The 27,449-nt window shown below is 45.5% G+C and overlaps 2 long non-coding RNA genes across 4 annotated transcripts in view; one reads left to right on the forward strand and one right to left on the reverse strand.

Annotated features, from left to right (window-relative positions):
- The window catches only part of LOC138296074 (uncharacterized), a 106,709-nt gene that overhangs the window by 56,860 nt on the left and 22,400 nt on the right, over nt 1-27,449 (reverse strand). Inside the window, exon 2 of the long non-coding RNA XR_011203746.1 lies at nt 3,538-3,640. This is a non-coding gene — a long non-coding RNA (uncharacterized lncRNA). The remainder of the gene's footprint in view (nt 1-3,537; nt 3,641-27,449) is intronic.
- The window catches only part of LOC138296077 (uncharacterized), a 131,427-nt gene that overhangs the window by 5,534 nt on the left and 98,444 nt on the right, over nt 1-27,449 (forward strand). The window lies entirely within an intron of this gene.

The raw sequence follows: 27,449 nt of genomic DNA on the forward strand, positions 1-27,449 counted from the left end.
TCTACTAATTGCTGAGCATGCCACCAAATCAAAAGGGAAAAGGAGTGCCGAGGCAGGGTTTCTGACTCCTCCCTTAAAGTTAATACACAAACTAAGCCATCCAAATGCTCATTAATAAGACACATAAAGGCCACAGGCATGACCTCAGGTTACAGGCTGGCAATGTAGATGTCAAGTGGGTTTACTCTACTAGACAGTTTCATTTTAAAGTTGTGCATTTAATTTAAACCACAAATAATAAAAAAAAAACATATTTCAGATGTAATTCATGTTCATATTATGCAACAGCATTACACAATTTTGCAGGACATTGCTTGTTTTATTTCTTCAAAATGCTGCATAAAGTTAAGGGACAAAGTGCATTGCCCTAACTTGCATTTGGCCCGTACTTAAATTAAATACTAGCTTTCTCAGCAGCATACACAAAATCTTAGCAGATCGATTCATTTGCTCTACCTAGAAGTGAGGGACAATGATCATCAGCCATTCAGTGGCAAGTGAGCATGGGACCCACGTCTGGGTAAACCTTACCCACTTAGGGTGCCCTAAATGGGAAGGGTATGCCTAGACGTGGGTCCCGTGCTTGCTGTGCCACTGGATTCAAGCTAGCCTGGCTGTTGAGTCCCAGTATGCTTGTTTCCAGTTCAGGGAGGACCTGTCCTGGCAGTTCGGGCTGTACTGGGTCTATGGGAAGCAGGGTAAAGACTGATGTGCATATGGCTTGGTCCAAACTGGAATGACATTGCGTGTAAACAAATGATGGATTTAATATGTGATTGGGAGTGAATGTTTGATTTCTTCCACATTCTGTCCATTATCTGTTCTTTTGTTGCAATTAAGTATGGCACAGTGTCCACGCTACTGAACGGCAGTTGGAATACATTTGTAGCTTAATTGTTACTAGTTGTCCTGTATGCAGCTTTGTAGACTAGAAGAAGACTAATGAGGGTTTTCTACATCAAGCTGTGTGGGGACATGCACTATTACAATGCGAAAAAACTACAAAGTTTGTTCTTGTAACCTGCAACCTTCAGACTGATCTATGGCAACTAGCTACTGCAAGAAGGCTAAGAAGATTTTTTTCTTTGCCACATGGATGAAAAAAACACCACTTTCTGGTAATTTGTGTCACAAATACCTTTATTTGAAAGAAAGCGATTTTCCCTTTAAAACACTTTACAGAAAACAGGGTTATTCTATGAAATGCCATTATGCATAGAACAGTTCAGCAAAAGATAAACTTACAGACAAAAGTTTGTCATACATGTTACAGACAAGGCTGCGTTCAGATTGAAAATTATAAGTACATTCATAGCCATTATCTGAACACCCCTCCCGTCCTACGTGCAACTACTGCTAGTGTAGTATTGCACTGTCCACTAAGGCAGTGGTTCCCAACCTTTTGGTTTCTGTGGACCCCCACTTTAACATTAATGGAACCCAGGGACCCCACGGAATCATCATGGGAATCCGGGACCCCTGCCTGAGTCATTACTGGACGCTGGGGACCTAATTTGTCAATATTTGTTAATATTTTTTAATTTTCTAGGCTCTCTCGGACCCCCTGAGAAGGCTTGCGGACCCCCAGGGGTCCCCGGACCACAGGTTGGGAACCACTGCACTAAGGCATAAGATGTTTCTTCAGGGCAGTGCAGAATAGACAAAAGTGTTTTTAATGTTACGGTAAACTTACAAATAGCGACTGCCAGCGCGCACTAAGGGCCATATGTACAAACACTTTTTCCCACAGACACAGAATGGGTAAAAACCTTTGCTACATCTGGCCCTAAGCCTTCTCCAGTATAGGGCAACCATTCATTCTCCTAATGTTAATAAATTTGAATGAGACAAGCTAATCGTAACTGCATCTTTATAGTGATTCATAATGGGGGACCTGTTTTAATAAGTACAATATCTAAAAATACATTCGAATTGTTTTACGACTGACAAGTATAGCGGACTGTGTTTTGCAAAAATGGAGTTATAAGCATTTAATAAAAAGCTGCATCTGTTTTTACCACCCCCGACCGTTGATTAAAAGTTTGGATTAAAAAAAATGTTAACCAAACAAAAGTTGGCTTTTCTTGGTTGGCAGGATTTACGATCCACCTAACAACTGGTATCTCTTGTGAGTGGGGGCTGTTAGAATTTCCTAAGTCCAACTTTTTGTCCTTCATCAATGAAGCTGCCCTAAACTCAAACGGGTGTGGTTTAAGCAACAGCGAGTTGAGTATACACTGTTACTCAGCTGACATTGCAGCATAATTTGTAGAGGGGTTACACAGCCAGGTGGAGAAATGACACAGGCTCCCTGTGTCTGAGCAAGCTTAAGACCAGCCAGCTCAGGCCAATCCCAGTGCTTCTTCATGCTTGGTATAGCATGAAAGCAGCATCTGGATTGGGAGCATGTGTTTTGTGCCCCAGTGACTGCTGGGAAGAGAGGAGCACCACGGTGACTGGCAGTGGGACAGAGAGCAGCAGGTAAGTTTATTTTTTATGATTGCCTTAACACCCCCCACCCCCGGCCCACCACTTTAGATTGGCAGCAGTCACCGCTGAGTATTATGCCCCTTTGGTGGCTTCATTCCAAGCCCTTTGCCAATTGAGTACAATAGGTGATGCATCAGGTAAGTTGCCATTGGTGCCGACAATGAAGTGTCTAAGTACTTCCATATTGCAGTGAGATTTACATTGTCTGACCACAGGCTCCTGCCTCCATGTTCTGTGGTTGTGGAACTCAACTTATCCAGTGTCTTCAAAGGAGGCACTTTTATTCATCGACAACTACCAAGACTGACCATTACTTATCCACTTAGGCTCAACCTTTGATACCAAGCCAACCATGTCCGCTCTTCTGATGGCCTTTCTTGCAGTCTAAAATCTGCTGATTCACGTTCAGAAAACCTCCAGACAATCTTAAAAATTGATTTAGTAGACCTCCATGGTAATTATTATGTTTGAATAATTTCAAACCATTAATTTTGTTTTAGTTATTGGCTTTCTTTTCCTATGCATCCAGCATTGTGATTAAAACAGTTTTAAAGAATTGCAATTGTGTTATTTATACATGCTCCTCTTTACCATCTCTGATGGCACAAAGCAACTGAACACATCCTGCAGTACTACTACAGCTAAATTTTCTAAAAACTGCCCATCACTACGACAACACCTTGAATCCCACAGTGAGTAGAAGGGTTTTCATCAGGGTTTTGGAGACCGTGACTAGTAATTGCAAAATACACTATTTAGATTTATAACATTTATGACATTTTTATTTACCTCCTCATTGAGGAGGATCTGATTATCTGATATCCTGCCCTCTGTCAATGATGGAATCCTCAAAGGGACACAAAAAGAGTTGGGCATTTTATACATATTGTTAGATGTTTAGTCGTTTTGTGAGCCAGTAGATATTTGCGTGAACATTGAATGCGGCTGGTGAGATTTACATCACTGAAACTATGCTTCATATAGATTTTTCATTTTGTGCAGAACTTCCATTACCTCTTGGTCGTTGCTTCTCATCTCAATCCTTACCTGAAAGTCTCTGTGTTCACCACCTCCTTCCCATGTTGTTTGCCCTTAGTAATGCTCCTTCACTCCCCATGCACTGTCTGGTCCCTGTTCAGCTTCCTTGCACCTAAGACAGAGTAAGTGGAATGTCATTTTGGTGTATTTCTGAATTTGTTTTTGCCTTACAGCTAGCTGAGCTGGTGGCGTCCTTGGCAATAATCTAGTACCTGATCAGTAGGCCTTAGAAGGTTTGCATGATGGAACCATGCATGCAAATTACCACGCATGCCTTTACAATGGCGTCTTTAACACCCATGCATTTACAACAGCATTTTCTACCACACATGATATGCCTTTACCATGCATGTCTTTACCACAAAAAGTTTGTTGTAAAGGCATGGTTGGTAAAGGCATATGCGTGGTATACATTTATTTGGTAATATATATATATATATTTATAGTTAGTTAGGACCTAGTTTCCATAGGAAAAACGTTTTTGTTTTGACAATAACTTTGGTGCCTCTTGGCAAATCTTCAAAACATTTTCAAAACTAATACAGCAGTCGATTCAGCTGCTATCTTTAAAGTTTTGGTGTGATCTGTCAAATGTGGGCCGAGAAAAAGGTGGGGGCCCAAAACTAATTTTCCCCATTCATTTTTCCATAGGTTCTTTAGAACACCTACAGCCCGAACTGCTGAAGAGAACTACATCAAATGTGGCAAGAAGCTAGATTTTAGTGTGCAGATTGTGCTTTTTGTGATTTGGTCAGTAGTTTATGAGAAATTAAAGGTAAAAAAAATATATAGATCTAAAGGGATGTGGAGTAACCATGGATCCAACTGTACCGTGCTGATATGTTATTGGCTGCCAACACTTCCACAAGGAAGTGTTGGCAGCCATTTTGGGACTCTGCTACAGCAGAGTCTGTAGGAGGCTGGCCTGGCTTATAGTGGGTACCTGAGGGTACTTACACCTTGTGCCAGGTCCAGTTATCCCTTATTAGTGGATAGTAGTGTACTAGCAGCTTAGGCTGATAGGGGTAGCAATAGCAGAGCAGCTTAGGCTGAACTAGGAGACACACAAAGCTCCTACTATACCACTTATATCATATAGCACTATATCATAAGAATCACAATACTCAGAGTTACTAAAAATTAAAGGTACTTTATTTTAGTGACAATGCTCCAAAAATATCTCTGATGATACACTCCCTTAGGAGGTAAGTAAAATACACAAAATATACACACAAACCAAAAACAGGTAAGTAAACAGTTTGAAAAGAAGTGCAAACACTGCAGAATACAATAGGATGCAATAGGCCTAGGGGCAACACAAACCATATACTAAGAAAGTGGAATGCGAACCACTTAGGGACTCCAGACCTAGTGTGGTGTGTAGAGGGTCACTGGGAGGGTAAGAAAACACTAAGGGTGTCCAAGATACCCCACCCCAAGACCCTACAGCAGAGTCCCAAAGGAAAAAAAAGAAAAGGGGTCAGGGTAGGAATACCCTGAGCCCCTAGCCTTGGTCCATAGGTACCCCAGGGACCCCGCCAGGGCTAAAAAGTATTTAAGAAAAACAAAAACACAAATCAGATGGATCCCCAGATATTTTCAGAGATTTTCTTTTTTTTTTTTTTTTTTTTTTTTTACAAACAAAGCGTGGGCTCCCATGCACTTCATTTATATTGTCCCTGGGTAGGCCAGGGTCAGGATTAGGGGCAAAAATGTAGAAAGGAGTGCACAGAGCCTCCTCCTAGGGCTTTCAGAAGCCTTGGGGACCACCACCTCCCCAGGACTATGCTTACTAAGTGTTTAGGGGGCCACACAGCCACCTGGCACACTGGGAACCGCCACCTCACCAGAGATATAACAAAAATAACGGGGGGTCCTGTGGACCCCACCAGGCCCTGGGGACCACCACCACCTGCGGCTATATTCAAACAGTATGCGGGGTCGCATTGACTACCCACTCCCTGGGGACCACCACCTCCTTGGGACAAACTTGAAAAGATGGAGGGGGACTGGGCAACCCACCTTGTGGATCCATACATGGCTTTGGGGACCACCACCTCCCAGGGCCGGCTCCTGCTACCTTCCGAGATGCCCAACCTCAGGAGATAGCTGTTTGCTTTTGCTTGGTGGGAGCTGTGCCAAAATATTTCATAGTTCCTCAATCATTTTGTGGATGCATTAAATAATGTTTGCCCATGGCATAACTTGTTTCTTTGTTCTGCACAGGATGTATATGCTCCAGAATTCTTTTCTTTAAATTACAAATTGTACTTTCAATATACTGTAGTCCACATTGACAATCATATAGTAGTTTCACACATTAATCTTTGATTTATCCAAATCTCTTGACCCTTGTAATTTCTCAGGATTTTCATGTTTTTTCCAATCTGGCATGCCTTACATTTCCTACAGTTCATGAACCCAACTTTCTGTTGTTGAGTCATAGTGAAGTGACTCCTCACTAATTTGTCTTTCAATGAGGGCAGCTTTATGTATGTAAATTGTGGATGCATGCCCACTTTTTTTTCAATATTAGGGTCCTTACTCATTCCAATATTTCCTGAGAATCGTGTATATCTTTTAATTTTCTTTGCTATAAGGTAGAATCATCCTGATTTTTTCATCCTGATTTTCCTTATTCATATTCCCTTTATAAGTACTTGATTCTCATCTACATTTTTAGCTCTCTTCATACCTTGATTTATGTGTCTCTGTCGATAGCCTCTCAGTAGAAATCTCATCTTTCTTATTTCAAATTGAGCTACCATGTCTTGATTATCTAAAAAAAATATTCTTAGTGTTAGGAACTCTCCATAAGGTATACTCCTAATTAGGGTTGTGGATGGAAGCTCGTCCCATGAAGAATGCTATTTGTGGCTGCTTTTCTATATCGAGTTGTCTCCAATTTATTATTCTTTACATACACTCTCTGATCCAGAAAGTCTATCTGGGTTGTACTGGTGTTATAGGTAAACTTTAAGACACATGCATTCTGATTCAGAATGTTGAGGTATTGCATGAATTTTGTCTCATCAATAAATCTCTGTCATAATGCTATCTTTGTCACATACTGATTATACTCTTCCCTCCTAGCCACCTCCCTCTCTGACCAACCCATGGTCAGATTGGCGTAGCTCAGATAGAAGGAAACTCCCATCGCAGTACCCTGTACTTGAACATATAATTGATGATTAAACATAAATATAAATATGTTGTTCCTCAGACATGTCGATCATTTCCAGTAGCGTGTTAGAATTTTGTAGCTCTTTGACATTTTTCTGTTTCAGGAAGTATTCAACTGCATGTAGTCCAGTATATAGAGACACTACATCAATCGTGGCTAGCATATACCCATCTTGCCAATTAATCTCCATTATTATTCACAGGAAGTCCACTGTATCTTTGGTATATGAACTTAGTGTTTCACTAATGGTGCCAAGTATGTGTCAATATATCTTGAAACATTCTCATACAGAGATCCACAGCTCAAAACAATTAGTCTCCCAGGAGGTTTGTCCAACTTTTTGTGAATTGTGGGTAGAATTTATATAGTAGGGATAACATCATTTTTGATGGCAGGTGTTAATGAACTCTGTTTGACATCCTGATATTGGACAGGGGCACATGGTGCACAACGACAGCCATTGTTAATCAAATTTAGTGGCAGAGCGTTACTAGTGGCTTAATTTCTATGTAAGGGGTGAAAAAATCAAATGGGGGATGAGGGAATAATGGTCCAGACCACTCTCTAACTTAAAATCAATGAGGACCAGGGTAATTCGAGATACCCAGCTGATAATTAAATGTGTGCACTAGGCATGAAACACAATTTAGTGACTGTTATCTGGAAACAATCAGCATGTGTAAAGATATCACAAAGTTAAGGATCAGCATGAGAGCACTAAGCTCCAGTAAGGGCATACGTTAGCACAGACACTCGATTAGCAAAGTGGCCATTGTCACTGCAATTCTGTAGAAAGCAACACTATATATACTACTGTTTATGGCTGGGGTAATGGTAGTGTGTGATTCAAGGTACCAAACTGATAATCAAATGTGTGCAATTAGCATGAAATGAAATTTAGTGACTGTTATCCTGAAATGATAAGCATGTGTAAAGATATTGCATAGTTAAGGATCAGCATGAGAGCACTAAGTTTGAGCAAGGGTATAAATAAGCACAGACCCACGATTATCATAGTGGCCCCTTTCACCACAATTCTGTAGAAATCAACACTATATGCATCATTGAATATGGCTGGTAAATAACATTTGGCTGTTGATTGTATATAAGTATAAGTAATCTGGTTGTCCAATGGTAGCAAAGGTAAAATGATATGGCAATATGATATTCATAGTGAAAACATCTACGACGTGAATTCTCATGTACACAATTGGCAAGAAATTGTTTTTAAATGTATTACAGCAACTCCTATAATGCCTCATTAAGGGGAGCATGGGAAAATGTTTAAAAGTAGTGAGAGGGGAAAAAGGACAAACATACTGGGAGAAAGACGTGAAGTTGAAATGTGTTGGTGTGTGGAATATGGCATTGCTTAAATAAACAGTGGAGAAATATCAGCTTGCTGTAGTGCGGCGTTCTTTGTTGTTATGAGAATATTGTACGGAGAAAGGGTCCATCTCCGACGCCGGCAGTGACAGCGTGCGATTCTGGGACCTCATTGCGTGTGATATATATATATATATATATATATATATATATATATATATATAGACTTCTGCTTCCCGAGTTTTGACTGTGTGCTGGACACCTTTTTTGTTTTTATTGGTACTCTGGGCACTTTACCACTGCTGACCAGTGCTAAAGAGCAAGTGCTCCTGTGTAATTGTATGTGTAGTTGGCTTATTGCTGATTGGCATATTTGATTTACTAGTAAGTCCCTAGTAAAGTTCACTAGAGGTGCCCAGGGCCTGTAAATCAAATGCTACTAGTGGGCCTGAAGCATGGATTGTGCCACACAACTGAACAGCCCTAAAAACATGGCTCAGACCTGCCACTGCAGTGTCTATGTGTGCATTTTTAAACTGCCAATTCGACCTGACAAGCGTACCCACTTACCAGGCCCAAACCTTCCCTTTTTATACATGTATGGCACCCCTAAGGCAGGCCTAAGGTAGCACCATTGACAGGGTGCAGTGTATGTTAAAGGTGGGACATGCACTGGTGTGTTTTACATCCTAACAGTGAAATGCTGCCAAATTTGTTTTCCACTGTTGCAAGGCTTATCTCTCTCATAGGTTAACATGGGGGCTACCTGTAAGTAACGTTTAAGTGCATATTCCCTTTGGGAGCAGAAGGAAATGTGGAGTTTGGTGTCTCTGAACTCACAATTTAAAAATACATGTGTTGGTAAAGTTGGTTTTCAAGTTGTCAGTTTGGAAATGCCACTGTTAGAAAGTGGGCATTTTCCTGCTTAAACCATTCTGTGACTCTTTCTGTATGTAGATTCCGTGCTTGGGTCAGACAGTTGGGCTGTTTGTGAATCCCCTCTAGACAGTGTGACAAAGGAGTAGCCTGCATATCCTGATGGGCCCCCTGAGCTAGAGTGGAGGGAGGAGTGGTCACTTGCACCTGAATGGGCTGTGACTGCCCACTCACAATGCAGTCTGGTGTGTGTCTGGGGCCTGGCCTGGGCAGGACAGGATCTTGTGAACAACAGAGACTTTCCTTCAAAGGTTACCTACTTTAAAGGCAGAAAGGGGTATTAGTAGTGGACCCAAAACCACAGACTTTTAGATTTCTTCGAGGATTCAAGATGAACCTCTGCCAAAGAGAAGAGCTGAAGAGCTGAGAAGTGTTGCCCCTGCCTGTGACTGTGCTTTGTTGTGCTACCCTGCAGTTGTTGCTTCTGCCTGTTAAAGGGGGCAAAGACTGGACTTTGTTGTGCATTCCTGCTTGAGAACAATCTCCAAGGGCTTGCACTAAGCTCGCCTCCTGTTGTTGAAGTCTCAGGTCCATCAAAGACTTCCTCTGCCAGCACCTGGACTCTCTGGTGAGACTCCTACCCTACTCAATGGTGGCCCATCGAGTCCCTGGGCCCTTTAAAGGTGAAGCTGGTGGAAAAGGACTGAATATCCATGCAAAGGTCGCCATGCGAGAAATGTTTGACGCACCATCCGCAACACGTTTGATAAACAATGTGCCGCCGGCCTCACTGCCAAAATCGATGCTCAGCCTGCATCGTGCCTGAAAGATCGATGCATCGCAGCTGGAAAAATAACACCCAACACCTGCTTGCGGCTGCTGATAATGACACAAATCCCACGCAGCGCGGTTTCCTGACACTGTGGGACCGGATTTCGAACGCAGCATTGCTGTGCATGAAAAATCGACTCAAGGCCTGCCCGGACAAGAGGTGTGCATCTGGAAATTGACGCATCGTTCTTTTGCGAGGGAGAAAAACTACACACGGCCTCACTTGCGAGTAATCTACACGTTGCTGACTTTTCCAATGCACGCTCATCCGTGCGGCTTTATTTTTGACGCAAACCAGGTACTTTGTGTAACAACAGTGTTCTCACTGTTTTCTATGGATTAAGACTCTTAGGCCCTCATTCCTACTCTGCCGCCCGCCAGGCGGGAACCGCCAAACAGCCGCCACGGCATTCCGACCTTCCCGCTGGGCCAGCGGGCGCTAACTATGTTAGCGCCCGCTGGCCCAGCGGGAAGGTGGCCTGCAACACAGAAGCCGGCTCCGAATGGAGCCGGCGGTGTTGCAGGTGTGCGATGGGTGCAGTTGCACCCGTCGCGCTTCTCACTGTCTGCTAAGCAGACAGTGAAAAGCTTCATGGGGCCCTGTTAGGGGGGCCCCTGCACTGCCCATGCCAGTGGCATGGGCAGTGCAGGGGCCCCCAGGGGCCCCAGGACACCCATTCCCGCCAGCCTCATCCTGGCGGTGAAAACCGCCAGAAACAGGCTGGCGGGAAGGGGGTCAGAATCCCCATTCGCCCAGCCGGGGGAAATCTGGCGGGAAACCGCCGGACCCGGTTTTCTGGCCGTGGCGGTCAGAATGGGCCAGGAAGCACCGCCAGCCTGTTGGCGGTGCTTCCGTCATTCGCGGCCCTGGCGGTTTTTACCGCCATGGTCGGAATGACCCCTTTATTCTTTTGAAAATTCTTATCTTGACTTGTTAATGTTGGATTTTTGTTGTTTTGGTCTTGTTTGATCTAAATAAATATTATCTATTTTTTAAATTGATGTGGTGTCCATTTTGTAGTGTTTTCACTGTACTACTGTGTGTGTTGTCACAAATACTTTACACATTGACTCTGAGATAAGCCTTACTGCTTGTGCAAAACTACCAAGGGGGTGAGCAGGGGTTATCCAAGGTGTGTTTCTCCTTTACCCTGACTAGAGTGACTGCCAACCAAAGACCCAATTTCTAATATATCTATATTAATATATCTATATATCATACCCAAACTAAAAATACCCTTGCCACCCAAAAACCCATACCCAGCCTAAACCCTAGAAACCCCTTACCACCCAAAAAACCCATACCCACCCTAAAAATACCATTAGCACCCAAAAACACATTCCCACCCAAAACTCTACAAATTCCATGCCACCCACAAACCCATACCCACTATAAATCCTAAAAATACCCTTACCACCCAAACCCCATACTCACCCTAAACCCTAAAAATACCCTTACCACCCAAAAACCCATACTCACCCTAAACCATAAAAATCTCACCACCCAAAAACCCATACCTACTGTAAACCATAAAAATGCTTTTTGCAACCCAAAATCCCATATCTACCCTAAAACCGAAAATGCCCTTATCACCCAAAAACCCATATACCATTATTCACCCTAAACCCCCAAAACAACTCTTTACTAATATAAACACACCTACAACTTTTACTATGCATATGCCTTTACCATTCATGCCCTTACAAAAATAAAACACTTAATAGTTGCCTTTAAAACCTTTACCACACATATACCTTTACCGTTTATGCTTTGAGAACGAAATGCGTTGTACAGGCATGCGTGGTAGAGTCATATTTGTGGTAAAGACATGCGTTGTAAAGGCATATTTGTGGTAAAGGATCCGTGATAATAGCCATGTATGGTTATGACCATATTGTAATGGCTGTTTCCCCTTGTAAGTTATATGAGACAGTCATGGCATATACTTTATCTTCCACCACAACATTAGTTTCTAACCACTCTAGTGTCAAAAGACCAGGCAAAGAAACAAGCAATGTTGATTGGCAAACAGGCCTTGTCCCAGGAAGGGCCCATGGTTAAAGCACCAGATTCTCAAAGAGGGTTTGGTGTACATTCAATTATATTCTTGGTGCAACATCCAGGTAGAAGTTTCAGGCATATACTGGACTTGTAGGTGCTCAGCAAATTTGTTTTGTAAACATTCTTGAAAATGCTACTATTGCAAGCAGTTATCCCAATTTTAAAACTGGACCTTTCAGCAACCTTGGATTTGAAAGATGCATAATTCCTTGTCCTGATGAACACGTTGCTTACCTTTAGTAACGCATTATCTGGTAGAGACTCTACCTAGCTGCAGATTCCTTCTCTTAGAATTTCCGGGCATCAGCTCAGAAAACTGAACTTTTTGCTGAGCAATACCCCTGTGTGCCATCGGTTGGCTCCATCTGGATTTGCGTGTCATCATCGTTGGAGCCATCTATGACATCACAGTTGCCTATAAAGGCATCACCCAGGTGTGCGCACTTAAGTTACTTTTCCACAAACATCCACTCCAGAAGCACAGAGCCATGGAAGAAACTGACAAGGTTTGTCTGTGCCAAAACTAGGGCCCTGAAAGGGACAACACTTAACCTTAATAAATTAGTCCAAAGAGCGGGGAGGCATGGGTAGGTGTATGGAATCTGCAGCTAGATTGAGTCTCTACCAGATAATGCGTTACCGAAGGTAAGTAACTTGTTCATCTGATAGAGACTTCTAGCTGAAGATTCCTTACCTTAGAGTAGATACCCAAGCCATAATCTCTTGGCGGTGGGCTGGGGACAATTCACTTTAGACTAAAAAGTCCTCCAAGCAGCAGTGTTTGGCAAACATGCAGGGATGCCCACGCTGCTGCCTGGCAGATGTCCAGGACTGGTACACCATGTGCTAACGCTGTGGTAGCAACCTTGCCCATAGTGGAATGGGCCCTCAGGGAGTTGCTTCTTGTCCAGAGCATAGCAGATCTTTATGCAGAACAACGCAACGTGCAATGGTTCATTTCTGCACTGCCTGACTTTTCTTTGCTCCCGTGTAACCCACATAGAGTGGTCATCCAACCGGGACTCTTTTGTACGGTCAAGGTAGAATGACAATGCTCTTTTTGGGTCCAGTCGGTGGAGTCGCTCCTCTTCCTTAGAAGGTAGACAGGATGATAATCTGACCCAGGTTAAATGGGGTCACCACCTTAGGGAGGAAAGAGGCAGAAGTGCAAAGCACTACCTTGTCCGGAAACATTGTGAGTTAGGGAGACTTGCATGACAAACCCTGCATCTCACTCACCCTCCGGGCAGATGTTATTGCTGTCAAGAAGGCTGTCTTGATTAGCAGCCGGGGGGGGGGGCAGTTCTGCAGTGTGTCAAAGGGAGCATAAGATAGGTGAGAACTAGATTTAAGTCCCACTGAAGCACAACAAAGGGCGAAGGAGGATACATAGGTACAAGCCCATTGAGAACTACATGTACAATAGGTGATTTGAACAGAGAACGCTGATCGGGCAGCAGTAGAAAAGTAGACAGAGCAGATAGATAGCCCTTGAGTGTGCCCCTTGCAGAACTCTGCTGGGCCAGGGATACAATAAATAGAAGGATATCAGAGAGAGTGGCATGAAGAGGATCAATAGATCTTTCTGTACAATAATCTACAAATCACCTCCAACGGCAGGCATATACCGTCTTGGTGGAGGGATGCCTGGCTGCCAGAATAGCTTTACAGACTTCGGGAGGAAGGTCGAAGGCTGTCAACTGCTGCTGCTCAATCTCCACATATGAAAGTGCAGAGTTGACAGGTTTGGGTGGAGAACCCTCCCCTGCGGTTGTGACAGAAGATCTTCCAGAAGGGGAAACCTGATCCGAGGTTCAATGCTCATTTTCAGCAGTTCGGGATACCAGACTCTTTGTGCCCAGCCCAGAGCCAAAGGATTATTTGGGCACAATCATCCCTGATCTTCTTGAGAACCCTGGGCAGAAGTGGTATGGGGGGAGGGTGTACAGGAGGCCTGAGCTTCACTCACAATGGATAGCGTCACTTACCGAGTCCCACCTTGAAAACTCCAACGCGCAGTACTGCTGACATTGCATGTTCTCTTTGGAGGCGAACAGACATATCAAAGGTTCTCCTCACTGCTAAAAGTGTCCTCGTGCCACCTCAAGATGGAGACGCCACTTGTTATCCGCTAGTGTTGGAAAATGGGTTATTGGTAAGGGCAGGTAGGTACCTACACTTAGCAATAGGCCACTAACCTCCATTTAGGTCCAGTTAGGTCTCAGTAAATTAAACCCAGCTCAACCCTTGGTTGCTTGGCAACGAGCGACAAGGCTTAACTTAGGAGACAGAGTGTAAAGCATTCAAATATCACAAAACAGTAATTAAATAAAACACAGGAAACAGTTAAATAATCCAATTTATAAATATAGGGTATATTTTTATCTTTAAAATGACACAAAAATGAATAAAATCGAATAAGAGGAACCGGAGATATGAATTTTTAAAGAATTATTGTTTTTTAGCACCTAGAACAAAAAGAGCCAATCGGGTCCTCTGGTTGCACCTCGACCAGGGCAAAGTCAAAGTTTAAGGCCGATCGCGATGGAGCCCTGCTCGGCTACAGCTCGCAGGAGGCCTCGGTCAACAGTTTATCTTCGGACTTAGGGGGTCATTCTGACCCCGGCGGTCAGAGACCGCCAGGGCCAGGGTCGGCGGGATCACCGCCGACAGACCGGCGGTGCCCCGCAGGGCATTCTGACCGCGGCGGTTCGGCCGCGGTCAGACAAGGAAAACCGGCGGTCTCCCGCCGGTTTTCCGCTGCCCTTGCGAATCCTCCATGGCCGAATAAAAGATATCTCAGTTAAAGTGCACAGCAGCTGGCCTAGTATGATAAAATAACATGCACAAAGCTATAACTAAAATGTCTACACAACAGTATAGGGATGTGGAAGTACGCATCTTGCAAGTCCAACACTACCATCCAATCTCCTTGGTCTAGGGCAGACAAGACCTGAGCTAGAGTGAGCATTTTGAGTTTCTCCTTTTTGAGGAAGAGATTGACGTCCAGCAAATCCAGAATAGGGTGAAGACACTTGTTCTTTTTTGGGTATCAGAAAGTAGAGGGAATAACAACCACTGCCTAATTCTGATATCGGCACCCTTTTCTATGGCTACCTTGGCCAAAAGAACCTGACCTTGTGGAGTAAAACCAAATTGTCATCTATCAGCTGTTCTTTTGAGGGAGGCATTATAGGAGAAAAAAGACTGAAAGAGGAGGGAGTAGCCCTTCTGTATGATCTGCAAGACCAATTTTTCCGATGTCATGGACCGCCATTGAGGAAGATTGTTGGACCTGGCTTTTTGACGGGGTCATCCCCAAACTTCTTGCCTCCTTCCTCCTATTTTTTCTGACATGTTGTTGTTGGCTTTTGACCTCTGGGCACTTTACCACTGCTAACCAGTTCTAAAGTGCATATGCTCTCTGTGTAAATTGTACTATTGATTGGTTTAGCCATGATTGGCTATTTAATTTACTTATAAATCCCTAGTAGAGTGCACTATATATGCCTTGGGCCTGTAGATTAAATGCTACTAGTGGGCCTGCAGCACTGGTTGTGCCACCCACTTCAGTAGCCCCTTAACCTTGTCTCAGGCCTGCCATTGCAAGGCCTGTGTGTGCAGTTTCACTGCCACTTCGACTTGGCATTTAAAAGTACTTGCCACGCCTAGAACTCCCCTTTTTCTACATATAAGTCACCCCTAATGTGTGCCCTACGTAACCCCTAGAGCAGGGTGCTGTGTGGGTAAAAGGCTGGACATGTACCTGTGTAGTTATATGTTCTGGTAGTGTAAAACTCCTAAATTTGTTTTTACACTACTGTGAGGCCTGCTCCCTTCATAGGCTAACATTTCGGCTGCCCTCATACACTGTTGAAGTGGCAGCTGCTGATCTGAAAGGAGCAGGAAGGTCATATTTAGTATGGCCAGAATGGTAATATAAAATCCTGCTGACTGGTGAAGTCGGATTTAATATTACTATTCTAGAAATGCCACTTTTAGAAAGTGAACATTTCTTTGCACTTAAATCTTTCTGTGCCCTTCAATCCATGTCTGGCTAGGTTTAGTTGACAGCCCCTTGTGCATTCACTCAGACACACCCCAAATACAGGGTACTCAGCCTCACTTGCATACATCTGCATTTTGAATGGGTCTTCCTGGGCTAGGAGGGTGGAGGGCCTGCCTTCACACAAAGGACTGCCACACCCCCTACTGGGACTCTGGCAGACAGGATTGAACTTAAAGGGGGCCTGGCGCATTTCTTAGACACTCTTTGAAGTCACCCCTACTTCAAAGGCACAACTTAGTATAAAACATGGCCTCTGCCCTACCTCAACAGACACTTGCTGGAGAAGAAACCTGAACCAGAAACTACATCCTGCCAAGAAGAACTGCCTGGCTGCTCAAAGGACTCACCTGTCTGCTTTTCTACAAAGGACTGCTGCCTTGCTGTTGGACTGTTGCCTTGCTGAACTCTTGTCTGGCTGTAAAAGTGCTCTCCAAGGGCTTGGATAGAGCTTGCCTCCTGTTCCATGAAGTCTCAGGACCAAAAAGACTTCTCTCTTTCACTTAGACGCTTCATGCGCTGACATTTTCGATGCACAGCTTGTTCGTGGCGAGAAAAACGCCGCACACCGACGCTAATCAACGCGACGCCTTCGGGACGACCGGAACTTCGACGCACGTCCTCGCAAGGACAATGCCGCCCGACTTCCAGAGGAGAAATCGACGCAACGCCTGCTGTGAGATCAAAACTTCGACGCACAGCCCCGCGGAACAACACGCAGCCAGAAAGCAAGCAGGAGAATCCACACAGGGACCCGGGACATCTGGTAATCCCTGCGACCCATAGAAAGAGATTGTCCGCGCGCCGGAAAATGACGCATGACTTCCCCGCGTGAAAAATAACGACGCAAGTCCATGTGTGCTGGGGAGAAATCGATGCACACACCATTTTTCCACGTATCTCTTCTTCTGCGGCCCTTTGCGGATATTTTCCACCAGAAACCAGGTACTTTGTGCTTGAAAGAGACTTTGGCCCTCATTCCAACATTGACGGGCGGCAGAGGCCGCCCGTCAATGTTGCGCGTCAGGAATACCGCTCCGTGGTCCAGAGACCGCGGAGGGTATTCCAAGTTTTCCCCTGGGCTGGCGGGCGGCCGCCGAAAGGCCGCCCGCCAGCCCAGGGGAAAACGACCTTCCCACCATGAAGCCGGCTCGTAATCGAGCCGGCGGAGTGGGAAGGTGCGACGGGTGCTGTTGCACCCGTCGCGTATTTCACTGTCTGCAAGGCAGACAGTGAAATACATTTTGGGGCCCTCGGGCCCCTGCAGTGCCCATGCCGTTGGCCAGGGGCCCAGCGACTCCCCCTCCCGCCATCCGGTTCTCGGCGGGAGAACTGCCAGGAACTGGATGGCGGGAGGGGGAGTCCGAATCCCCAAGCCGGCGCAGCAAGCTGCGCCGGCTTGGAGGATTCCTTGGGGGCAGCGGGAAACCGGCGGGAGACCGCCGGTTTCCCTTCTCTGACCGCGGCTAAGCCGCCGCGGTCAGAATGCCCAGCGGGGCACCGCCGGCCTGTCGGCGGTGCCACCGCGTCCCGCGGCCCTGGCGGAAGTAATCCGCCAGGGTCGTAATGACCACCTTTGTTTGCTTTTTAAAGACTTAAGACACTTTATATCACTTTTCAGTGATATCTTTACAAATTCATATTGCATCTTTGATCGTTTTGACCGGCAAATACCCAGATAAATATTATATATTTTTCTAAACACTGAGTGGTGTATTATTGTGGTGTTATATTATGGTATTGTATGATTTATTGCACAAATGCTTTACACATTGCCTTCTAAGTTAAGCCTGACTGCTCGTGCCATGCTACCAGAGGGTGGGCACAGGCTGATTTTGGATTGTGTGTGACTTACCCTGACTAGAGTGAGGGTTCTTGCTTGGACAGAGGGCAACCTGACTGCCAACCAAAAACCCAATTTTTAACAAAGATGATGACTTATCCTCCCTCCAACTGGACAAGTATGGTCTTGCAGAATCACTCTAAGGGTGCTTGGACGCTGTGGAGGTAGGGGGCGAGGTGGCAGATGACCTCTAGCGAGACCTGCCCGGTCTTACGGCACCACGACCTCTGACCCCACACAAGCTGTTGGCCTGGCAGAGGACAGTGTCTGGCCCGTGGGTGGCATGGTGCCGCACCCATTCCGTAGCTGCAAAAGGGGGAAAGACAGATAGTTTGCGAGGGGTCGCCAAGAGACCCAAGGACTTGACCATAGCCCAAGACTCCTTAAAGCACTCCAGTGCCAAGCCTGCTTTTTCACCAAATAGTAGCGAGCAATCAAAGGGTATGTCCATAAGATTTGCCTGGACATCCCCCGAGAAATCAGGTGTTCGTAGCCAGGCATGATGCCGAAGAGCCACCATTGACGAAATCATTCGGCCCAGCAAATCAGTCATGTCCTAGCTACACCGTATGGTGAACTTTGCTGCATCTCTCCAGTCATTCACTGTTTGGGAGAGAATGGTTTGTGCATCCTTCGGGACCTGGGACAGCACTTGCGCCACCGTATTGCCTGATTGTCCCGTTAACAGAAGCTCCTGTGCTGGGTTTGGACCCGGTCCCCCGCAGGACATCAGTGAGGGTTTCATTAAAGGGCAGCATTAGTTCAGATGAGGAAGCCACTGGCTGAAGCACCTCTGTCAGGAGGTTAGTCCTGACTTAGACCGAGGACAGTTCAAGGTCCAAGACCTCCGCTGCCTTTTGCACTACCATAGCACAGGATGCCCCCTCCTCTGTAGCCACAGGAGGAAGAGAGAGCAAGCCACAATCTGGAGAGGTGTCCAGTCCACTGGCTTCTCCTAGTTCCCCAAACCAGTCCATAGGCTCTGTCTGGGTGTTAAAGGGTCCAGAGACCACTCCCTTTCTTCTCCAGGGCCTGGCTGGTCTATTAAGGCTTGGGCAATGATCTGGCACCTGTGGGCGCTGTCCGCACTGGTATCAGTTTTGTGCAACGCCATTCCAGCTCATCGGAGATCAAAATGGGACTGGTGCCACCAGTGGATGTCAATGGCGCCGGGAGCTTCGACTTTGGGAACGGCACCGGAGAACGTCGATTGTGTGCAGCCATCGCTGTTCCAGATCTGGAATCGAATTCCTGAGGCCCCATTGAAGTAGAGGTTGAAGCCATCAGTGCGGAACCTGAGGGTGCCTCCTCTGACCCTGCAGGGCCTGAAGGTGAGCCAATGGGACCAGCCTCCTCAAACATGTGACGCATGAGCGGGGGTCTCTCTGGCTCCCAGAAAGGGGGGAGCAGGCCCGGAGTCAGCCCTTGCAACGATTCCAGGGAACCATGCCTGTAACATCAATGTTCCTGACTCGCCTCATTAGCCGACAGGTGAGCTGAAGTCAAAGCCAGTTTGGACTTCTTCTTGTGCCTTTTCCCCAAGTGCCCAGAGAACCTTGAGTGGGACGAAGAGGACTTGGGGCTCTTGGAGCAGTCCTGCGGCCTTCTCCACCGGGACCTCCTCAGAGTCATGCCTGCTGATGTCGAATGCCGGGCCTCCAAGGAGCTTCAGGGATTGCTCCCTCAAAGTTTTCAGAGGTGTGGCCTGGCAGTCCGAGCACAACTTCGAGTCATGGTCATGCTCAAGACGCCAAAAGCAGAGCAGCTGGGCATCCGTCACGGACATGGTGCGATGGCAGGCACCACACATCTTGGAAAAAAAGTGAAAAAAAGGCCTGTCAAAAAAGACAGAGGGGTAGCTCTATCCCGGATCTGTGCTTAACCAGCACAAAGGGAAAAGAACTGACGTACACATGCTTGGGTGTTGCCTTCATATGCAACCGTGACTTCCAATGTCTCTGATGATGCCATGTAAATCTCAACAAAGTCTCCCAATGGCGTGCAGGGATACTGCTCAGCAAAATGTTTCGGATTCCAACCTAATGCCTGAAAATTCTATGGTAAGAAATCTGCAACTACAAGTCTCTATCAGATAAGGGAAGACATCCAGCAGTATCGGAGGTCTGTGATACAGGAGCAACATCTTTCACTGAAGGCTCTCCCCTGCCAGTTGTCCTCATCTCCAAGGGTTTTTAGGAAGGTCATGACACAAGTTGTTTCTTTCTGCATTTTTCAAGGTATTCTTTTGTTTCCATATATGGACATCTAGGTGATGGCTGACTCTTCTTCTTTGAAGGTGGAGGCCAGTGTGAAGAAGGTGTCCTACAGCCTGGAATCTCTAAGGTTCATCAAAAACTCAGAAGTCCAGTCCCATACCGGAACTGACAAAGATATTAACTGGTCATTGGGGATCAGACAGAGGTAGCGCTAGTGTCCCTGAGGGATGCATAGATGGTGCCAAAAAAAAAACCACATGCCTGCCAATACTTCCAAGTATAGGTAGTGGGTCACCATCAATGGGCAAAGGGTGGAGGCGCTGCGTGACACAGGAGCCACGATGACTACTGTCAAGGGTCAGCTTATGTCAACAGAACAGGTCCTCCCAAATACATACCACCAAGTCATAGTCACCGACAATCCTGAGAGCCACCTACTGGTAGCTCTGGTCCCCTTTGAGTGAGGGGGGGTGGTTTTTGGTACTCTAAAAGTAGCTGTGAGTCCTGCCATGCCTGTAGAATGTCAGTTAGGCAACGACCTTGAGCACACTACCTGGAAGGAGGTAGAGCTAAGGTCTCACTTGGAGATGTTAGGATTGCCTGAGTGGGTCTGCATGACCACACGGTCCATGGCTACCCACTTCTATTGGCCCCAAATGAGGACAAACTCAGATACGTTCTGCGGGTCCTGTCCTACCTGCCAGGCCAGTGGTAAAACAGGAAAAAGGGTTAAGGTCCCCCTGATACCACTTCCTGTTGTTGGCACCCCCTTTGAAAGGGTGGGCATCAACATTGTTGGTCCATTGGACCCCAAAACTGCCCTAGGCAACAGGTTCATCCTGGCGTAACTGCACCGGTGGTGACCAGAACTCTAATGGGGATATTTACCTGTGTGAGATTCCCAAAGGAGATAGTGTCTGACAGAGGCACTAACTTCATGTCTGCATACATGAAGTTCATGTGGGATGCGTCTGGTGTAACCTACAAGTTCACCACACCCTATCACCCACAATCTAATGGTCTTGTGGACAGATTCAACAAGACCTTAAACGGCATGATCACAGGCCTCCCTGAGGCGTAAGTGGGACATCCTCTTACCATGCCTTCTCTTTGCTTACAGAGAGGTACCCCAGAAGGTGGTGGGGTTCAGTCCCTTTGAGCTTCTCTATGGGTACCCTGTCCAGGGACCCTTAAGCATTGTCAAAGAGGGGTTGGAGAAAGCTCCAAAGGCACCCCCCTCAGGATGTGATCAGCTACATGCTGGCCATCCGCAAACAGATGCACCGCTTCTTGAAAACGGCCAAAAGTAACCTTGAGACCAGTCAAGAGAGAGTGCAACACTGGTATGACCAGAAGGCCACCCTGGTAGAGTTTCAACCTGGAGAAAAGTGTGGGTAATGGAGCCAGTAGAGCCTAGAGCTCTCCAGGACCGCTGGTCTGTCCCATTTGAAGTGAAGGAGCGGAAAGGGGAGGCCACTTACCTAGTGGACGTCCAATCCCCTAGGAACCCCTAAGGGTGTTCCATGTCAACCAACTGAAGCCTCACTTTGTGAGGACCGAAGTCAACATGCTTCTGGTGACAGATGAGGGTATGGAAGAGGAGAGTGAACCTCTCCCCGACCTCGCTGCCAAGGAAGGTGATGGGTCAGTGGAGGGTGTCATTCTCTCTGACTCCCTGACCCTAGACCAGAAAGGGGGCTGCTACCAGTTATTGGAACAGTACTCCTCCCTGTTCTCTCTCACCCCTGGACTCACACACTTGTGTGTCCATTATATTGACATGGGAGACAGTCCCCCTGTAAAGAACACAATTTACAGGTTGTCAGACAAGGTGAAGGCCAGCATCAAAGAGGAAGTCTCCAAGATGTTGGCTTTTGTGGTTATTGATAAGCCTAGTAGTCCCTGGGCCAGCCCTGTGGTGCTGGTACCCAAGGCTGCTGCACCTGGTGCCAAGCCAGAACTTTGGTTCTGCATGGACTACCGGGGTGTCAATTCAGTCACAAGGACTGATGCTCACCCCATGCCCAGAGCTGATGAGCTCGTAGACAGACTAGGTGCTGCCAAATTCCTCAGTACTTTTGATCTCACATCAGGGTACTGGCAGATCGCCTTAACTGAGCGGGCTAAAGAGAGACCGGCATTGCCATCTACAGTGACAGCTGGGAGGAACACCTGCTCCACCTCAAGGAGGTGCTTCAGGCTCTGCAACAGGCAGGCCTGACCATCAAGGCCAGAAAGTGCTAATTGGGCAGGGTTTCGTGGTGTAGGCCCAGATTGAAACTATCAAGGCGAGAGCCTTCTTAGGCCTCATTAGGTATTAGCGCAGATTTGTCAAGGGCTATGGAACCATGGTTACAACCTTGACAGAACTCACATCCAAAAAGCAACCTCGGTTGGTGAATTGGACAGAGGCTTGTCAGAAAGCCTTTGCCTCCCTGAAGGAAGCCATGTGCATGGTCCTCGTGATCAAGGCTCCTGACTACTCCAAGGAATTTTTCTTGTAGACAGACGCTTCAGAGCCCGGCATAGGGGTGGTCCTAGCACAGCTAAATGAGGAGGGCCTAGACCAACCAGTAGTCTTTATTTGACTATTACCACGGGAACAGAGGTGGAGTGCTATTGAAGAGGAGCATTTGCTGTGGCCTGGCACTGAAGAAGCTGAGACCATACCTGTTTGGGTCTCACTTCCGAGTTCAGACAGACCATAGGCCCCTTAGATGGCTCATGCAGGTGATGGGTGAGAATCCTAAACTCTTGAGGTGGTCCATTTTCCTACAAGGGATGGACTTTCTGGTGGAGCATCGCCCGGGGATTGACCACGCCAGCGCTGATGGTCTCTCCAGATACTTACGCCTTAGCGATGAGAGCTCCCAGGAGGTTGGGTACCTCTCCCCACTTTCAGCTGGGGGGCGGACACATGTTAGACCTGACAGCCTTAGGGTGGTCACCCCCTAACTTTTTGTCTGCCTCCCTCCACTTTTGAGATACTGTTTTTGCTGGTTTTTAGACTCTGCGCACTTTACCACTGCTAACCAGTGCTAAAGTGCATATGCTCTCGCTCTCTTTAAACATGGTAACATTGGATCACACCCAATTGGGCTATTTAATTTACTTATAAGTCCCTAGTAGAGTGCACTATATGTGCCCAGGGCCTGTAGATTAAAAGCTACTAGTGGGCCTGCAGCACTGATTGTGCCACCCACTTAAGTAGCCCCTTAACCTTGTCTCAGACCTGCCACTGCAAGGCCTATTGTGTGCAGTTTCACTACCAATTCGACTTGGCATTTAAAAGTACTTGCCAAGCCTAAAACTCCCCTTTTTCTACATATAAGTCACCCTTAAGGTGTGCCCTAGGTAACCCCTGTGGCAGGGTGCTGTTTAGGTAAAAGGCAGGACATGTACCTGTGTAGTTTACATGTCCTGGTAGTGTAAAACTCCTAAATTCGTTTTACACTACTGTGAGGCCTGCTCCCTTCATAGGCTAACATTGGGGGTGCCCTCACACATTGTTTGAGTGGTAGCTGCTGATATGAAAGGAGCAGGAAGGTCATATTTAGTATGGCCCGAATGGTAATACAAAATCATGACTGATGAAGTTGGATTTAATATTACTATTTTAGAAATGCCACTTTTAGAAAGTGAGCATTTCTCTGCACTTAAATCTTTTTGTGACTTACAATCCACGTCTGGCTGGGCTTAGTTGACAGCTCCTTGTGCATTCACTCAGACACATCCCAAACACAGGATACTCAGCCTCACTTGCATACATCTGCATTTTGAATGGGTCTTCCTGGGCTGGGAGGGTGGAGGGCCTGCTCTCACACAAAGGACTGCCACACCCCCTACTGAGACCCTGGCAGACAGGATTGAACTGAACAGGGACCTGGTGCACTTCTAAGCCACTCTTTGAAGTCTCCCCCACTTCAAAGGCACATTTGGGTATAAAAACAGGGCCTCTGCCCTAGCACCTCAGACACTTCCTGGAGAGGAAACCTGAACCAGAACCTGCACCCTCACAAGAAGAACTGCCTGGCTGCCTAAAAGACTCATCTGACTGCTTTCTGAAGAGGACTACTGCCTTGCTGTTGCTCTGCTGCGCTCTTGCTTTGCTGCAGAAGTGCTCTCCAAGGGCTCGGATAGAGCTTGCCTCCTGTTTCCTGAAGTCTCAGGACCAAAAAGACTTCTCTCCTGCAGCTAAAATCCCCGTGCGGCAATTTGACGCTCTGCCTGCCAAGAACGACGCACAGCCTGCTCGCGGTGACAAATTCGCCGCACACCTAGTCTGGAACGACACAGCCCAACTTCGCGACAGAAGAGCGATGCAGTGCCAGCGAAGCAACCGGAACTTCAACGCACAGCCCTCCTGGATCGACACCAGCCGACTCAGAACGACCCCACCCGACTTCCTGAGAGGAATCGACACAGCGCCTGACGTGCGGAAGAAAGTTCCACGCATCACCTTCCAGAATCGATGCGGCCCCTGTAACTTAGCTCCACAAGCCCAGGATTCCACGCATCGTCCCCAGGGCGTCTGAAAACCCTGCAACCCGAAGAGGATCCAAGTCAGCGCGTCGGAAATCGATGCAACATCTTCCCCGTGTGGAAAATAACGACGCAAGTCCGTGTGCGAAGTGGCAAAACCGACGCACACTCACCGTTTTCCACGCATCTCCTCCTCTGCTGTCCCTTGCGAGGATTTTTCAATGCAAACCAGGTACCTTGCCCTGCAAAAGACACTTGTTGTTTCTAGGAGAACATAAGACACTTTTTACTGCTTTTACAGTAATACTTCAACTATAAGACACTTGATATCATTTTTAATGATATCCCTACATTTGCTTATTTCATCTTTAATCATTTTGACCTGCATTTATCCTGATAAATATTACATTGTGTGGTTTATTTTTGTGGTGTTATATTGTGGTATTGTATGATTTATTGCACAAATACTTTACACATTGCCTTCTAAGTTAAGCCTGACTGCTCAGTGCCAAGCTACCAGAGGGTGGGCAAAGGATCATTTGGATTATGTGTGACTTACCCTGACTAGAGGGAGGGTCCTTGCTTGGACAGGGAGTAACCTGACTGCCAACCAAAGACCCAATTTCTAACAAATATTCTAAGAGTCTGTTGAGCAATAGTTCAGGATGAACACCTTTTCATCAACTAAAGCAGCAGAACCTAACATCAAGGGATCTTACATTTACATACATATGACAACCTAATCAAATTAAATATTTATTGATTTATGATCAATCGTCCAATCTGATACATTATTTCTCCTCTGTAAACTATTTTAGGACTAGCACAGTATAAAGAAGAAATAAGCAGGGGTTGCTTATCTGAAAAGTGTCTAATTTTAAATAAGATTCAATTTCAGAATCAGTGATTTTCATGCTCTAAGAAGAAAGTGACTCAACAGTGAATCCAGATGCTATCATGAATTTATACACTGTGCTTGAATTTTTAAAAACTCAATATTGAATTCTATTGGCATTCTAATAAAATGATATTGCTAAGAGTATCTATGAGTTTTCCAATATGTATGTTTGTGACAGTTTGCCTTTTTATACACTCTTTCTTGTAGTTGGTCAGACCAGCATTGTACTTTTCATCTGCAACATGCTAGGCTTCACTTCCCTCCCAAGGTGTTTTCATAGCGGAATCTACATTTTGATTCTTTAGAGCGTATAACGTCATACTTTCCTTACTGTTTTTTTTTTTATTTTTTTTTTTTTACATTTTAACTACAACCCCACAGATACCAAATGGAACATTAATAAACATTGTTATATCTTTTCTCTGTTACCTTATCATATTTCTACATTTATGCGAACACAGAAACCTTGCAGAATTACACTACATTTTCAGCCATAGTTTGAAAGTGTCCATGCCGTTTTTTGCTGAACTCTTGAATAGTTGAACTTGCATTTATACTTTGCAATTGACTATTTAAAATGAGAAAATTGTAACTTAAGACTCTACTAATTGGCAGATAGCTATCACAGACTATTCCATGTCCCCTATGCAGACTGTTTTAACAATTTTACAGTTAACCCCCATTGCTTATTCTGATTGGTTTTATTTATTTGTTAACATGTTTTTCATTTATTTAGGAGTCATGTTATATTGAAGTTTACTGAGCAGCTTTAACTATACATGTAAACATGAAATTATTTTATAAAAACAAGCATTGGCAATGCCAATAAGTCTGAATTGCATTTTCCCTGCTAATTGAGGCCTACTAGCTTTGGAAATGCTTGTTAGAAATGCATTTAATTTCTCAAATTAACAAAGAATGCACTGGTATTTAATTTGAAATGCCAAGGTTTAAGTGGCACAATAAACAAACATGTTGACAGTAAATTGTGTAAGCGCATGCTGTTTTCATAGGTTCTTTGCTTCTAGCCACCTGAACTCTTTCATTACAGTGAACTCATGTGCTCACCCTTTCACCAAGTACCCACTCACTCAGCTCACTAAAGTTCCTTACTCATACTAACTCATCCATGGCCAACACTCATATACATTCACTCATTGTTCGCCCAAGACCCTTACTCATATTGTGTGGAAATTACAATGTATGGAGGTGACTGCCAGTCTGCCAGAGAGCTGGAGATCAAATATCCAATCATAAATAATAATCAAATTCATTACCAAGATAATATTTTCCCTGCCTATCCTTTATGTTTTAATTGCTAATAACCACAACTATCCACAAAATGGCAGTGGCTAAAGAGAAATGCTCCAAAGCCCCTTTGTTTATAATGTACAGTGTGTGCACTGCTCATGTGTGTAATGATAACACCAGGTCTTATCATACAACTAAAGCTGTCTTTAACTTGTCCTAAAAAGTGGAAGAATATTATATTGTGAACAATGGTTTGTAACTGCAAAGTCACAACAGTGATTAATAGTTCAAGACGTCTGAGAACTCAAAATATAATCAAGCATGTGCAGGAAGGTGGCAATATTCCAAAATTTAACATTTGTGTACATCATCGTTTCATGGAGAAAAATGTCTTCCTCTGGAGGTCTCTCACAAATATAGATGACTTGGACTCAGTAAATGTTGGAAGTCAGTCAACAGAGGCATTTTCAGAATACTACGCTGATTTTAATGACCTGTTATTACAATTTGTTAATCGACGTTTCAACAAGCTGTGGGAATATGAGCTTGGAGTGGACAATAGCATCGTCAATGGAAGTCTTCATAAAGGGCAAATGTACAAGATGGGTTGCTAGTGGATTGAAAGGAAACCCCAATGGCCGTGGTCAGGAGAAGACTATACAGTATGTTTGAGAGTATTTTTTCCAACTCTGCGATGAGTAGGTGATTAGGACTGGACACTGAAAGTCTGTTTACTCACAGTCATGATTAGCTGAGGCAAAAACAGCTATTCTGCATAGCTACAGTGTCACCCTGCACAGAACAGGATATGTCAAAGGTGCTAGTATATCTTTAAAAGGGTCCCGGTTGAAGGAAAAACCCACAAAGGTAAAAACCTTCCTTGACC

This window comes from Pleurodeles waltl, chromosome 1_2, assembly GCF_031143425.1.
Source record: "Pleurodeles waltl isolate 20211129_DDA chromosome 1_2, aPleWal1.hap1.20221129, whole genome shotgun sequence".
NCBI classification, from domain to species: Eukaryota; Metazoa; Chordata; class Amphibia; order Caudata; family Salamandridae; genus Pleurodeles; species Pleurodeles waltl.